Genomic DNA, 3048 nt, shown 5'->3' with positions numbered 1-3048 from the left:
TGTCCATGTAAGCCAGTGTTTTTTAACCATGGCAACTTTAAACCGAGTGGACTTCAACTCCCAGAATTCCCTACCCAGCAATACCGATGTGCAGAGTTGGAGTTGAGATCTACTTAAGGAATTCTGTAGTTTTACCCAGCTTTGACTGATCCTGAAACATTCAACAGCTCTATTCCTGTTGAATGACCCATCCACAGAAAATCTCAGGATTGAAAAGCTACAATTGTGGGAACAAGACTTCCCAGAGGAAGCCAAGGAAAACCACTTCCATATTTTTTTTCCCCAAAGACCACATGATCACCAGGAGTGAGGTTCAACTCCATTTCACAGGAGCCTTGAACTATGCCCACTCTAACGGCAATTTATAACGATCCCAAATTCTACAATTCTCCGTTCCTTTGTTTTGAATTTTTGTTTCCATTAGGATGAAAACAAATACCAGGAGAAAAACATCAGGCAAATTTTACTCAATTTGGGAAGGTTGTAAAAGAGGATGTTAAAATTTGTTCTTAATGTTATTTTTATACATTTTAAACTTTTTTAGAGTTTACTAAGTGGCGAGGAACTCACCAGATTTGTCTTTAGGTGTCATGGTGTTTCGGAGGGCACCTGTTCCTTTACACCAGACAGGTCGCTCCAACCTGGGGCCTCCTAAAACCACGTTAAGTGAGAATTCTGGGAGTTTAATCCATCTTTACGCCACCACATAGAGACAAGGCTACTGTGAAATATCTTAACATACTGCGGTTATCAAATCAGTTCTCAAAAATTATTGCCTGTTGATGCATTATGTAAGCAGCTATGTTTGGTTAGTGTTAATGTCTGGCTTAGTATGTTGGGCAAAGTCAATTTTTTTGGTTAATTTATAATTTGAACCTGGGAATAGAATGCATTCTCTCATGAGGTTACATATGCTGTTTAAACCAGGTAAGATTAAAAAGAAAAGGGAAACCCAAAGAGAAATGGGAACATTATCTATCCTAAAAAAAGTATCCTAAAATAAATTCTAGCAATCTTGAAAATTGCAAAATTAGGGTAAGATTTCAGCTTGATTCTGTTACTGGGGCCTTTGAATGTTCTTTCTTTTAGTTTCCATTTTTTTCTTCCTTCATTGTGGGCGATGTGCAAAATCAAACCTAACGCTGCTTAGCATTAGCAAGATTACCACCTCATTTTCTTTCATGCCATGTCCTGCAATACAAAACAGAGGGTTGTTTACAGCTTCTAGACTTACCGTATTTTACAAGAGCTCTGCTGCCAGAATTTCTTACTCTTAGAAGTCACTGTGATTTCCACATGTCCTGTTGTTTTCAGGTCTTAAGCTTCCAACTAGCTTTAGACACTCGGCCAAACCTTTCCTGTCTGAGAACATTCTGAGCTGGTATAGCTCTCTTGTTCTATGTGCCCTAGCCTCCATAAAAGGAGATGATGATGATGATGATGATGATGATGATGATGATAATAATAATAATAATAATAATAATAATAATAATAATAATAATAATAATAATAATAATAATAATAATAATAATAATAAAAGAAGTTGGAAGGGACCTCATCTAGTCCAACCCACTGCTCAGGCAGGAAACCTATACCATTTCAGACAAATGGCTGTCCAGTCTCTTCTTAAAAACTTCCAGTGTTGGAGCATTCACCGCTTCTAGAGGCAGGTTGTTCCACTGATTAATTGTTCTAACTGTCAGGAAGTTTCTCCTTAGTTCTAGGTTGCTTCTCTCCTTGATTAGTTTCCATCCGTTGCTTCTTGTCCTGCCTTCAGGCGCCTTGGAAAATAGATTGACAATAACGAACGGTGCTTAGCAACCAAAAATCAAAGGAATGACCACTAAACCAGCAATTTACAGTATCTGGCTCAGTGTTTCTCAACCTCAGCAACTTGAAGATGTTTGAATAATCATTCTGGGAATTGAAGTCCACACATCTTAATGTCATTGAAGTTGAGAAACACAAGTCTAGGCCAGTCTCTCCCAGTCTGCTGTCTTTTAGCTAGATTGCCTTCCATCTTCACAGGTTTTTAAGAAAAAGATTGGACAGCCGTTTCTCTGGAATGATATAGGGCAGGGGTAGTCAACCTTGGCTCTTTTATGACTCGTGGACTTCAACTCCCAGAATTCCTGAGTCAGCTGACTCAGGAATTCTGGGAGTTGAAGTCCACGAGTCATAAAAGAGCCAAGGTTGACTACCCCTGGTATAGGGTCTCCTGTTTGAGCAGAGGGTTGGACTAGAAGACCTCCAAGGTCCCCTCCAACTCTGTTGTTCTGTTCTGTTCTGTTCTGTTAAATTCCCAGATGGGCATTACTGAGAATTTGGGGAATTTGTCCACATAGCTAGAACACATCCTGGGGTTCTGAGTGTTTTGTGGCAGGCTTCTGCCTTAACCAAAGAAAAATAATTTAAAGACTGGCTACCATAATAAAGCATACTGTTTTATTAGGGTAAAATTGGAGCAAGGATCAAAAAAGATGCGTTTGACTAGGAAAAAAATGTATAATTTTTTTCCCTTGTTTTCTGCAAGCAAAGGATCTGGCGATATGAATCAGAACTGTGTACTTTTTCCATCTCCTTCCTTTTCTTGAGCCTTGGAATCCATCAGGTCACTGCTGGATACAAGCATCCCATATTTTTTCATTAAAATAAAACCCCAGCCTGTAATTGAAGGAAATCACTTTGAAATTACAAGCCGCCTCTGTGAGTAGTGATTTTCTGTTGGAACGTTACACAGAGTATCACCAGGAAGGGGTGAGTGAGAAAGAAGACAGCGAGGGAGGGCAGTCTCCTTACAGGATGCATGTTATTATTTTCAAAGGCCTTTTGATGGAAATGGCCAAAGAGGTTCTGGAGGAACCACACTGGAGCAGAAAGTTTTGTGCCTTTATTGAAGATTTTACCATTGTTCATTCGTGTTCCATTCTTCTGAACCACACGACTCTCAAAATTCCTCTTTGTTTATTGTCCAAGTAATACAGCTCTCCAGGGCTCCCAGGCGATCTTCCTGTTTTATAGACCTGTGTAATTAGAGTCAGAAAAAAA

At 39.3% G+C, this 3048-nt stretch overlaps 1 protein-coding gene across 1 annotated transcript in view; it reads left to right on the top strand.

Annotated features, from left to right (window-relative positions):
- LOC107297546 (ras GTPase-activating protein 4) overlaps nt 1-3048 on the top strand; it is a 34344-nt gene that overhangs the window by 7627 nt on the left and 23669 nt on the right. The gene's annotated exons all lie outside the window — the stretch shown is intronic.

This window comes from Protobothrops mucrosquamatus, unplaced genomic scaffold, assembly GCF_001527695.2.
Source record: "Protobothrops mucrosquamatus isolate PMUCROS unplaced genomic scaffold, P.Mucros_1.0 scaffold3375, whole genome shotgun sequence".
In the NCBI taxonomy this organism is placed as follows: Eukaryota; Metazoa; Chordata; class Lepidosauria; order Squamata; family Viperidae; genus Protobothrops; species Protobothrops mucrosquamatus.
This window is presented reverse-complemented; position numbering and strand designations above follow the sequence as displayed.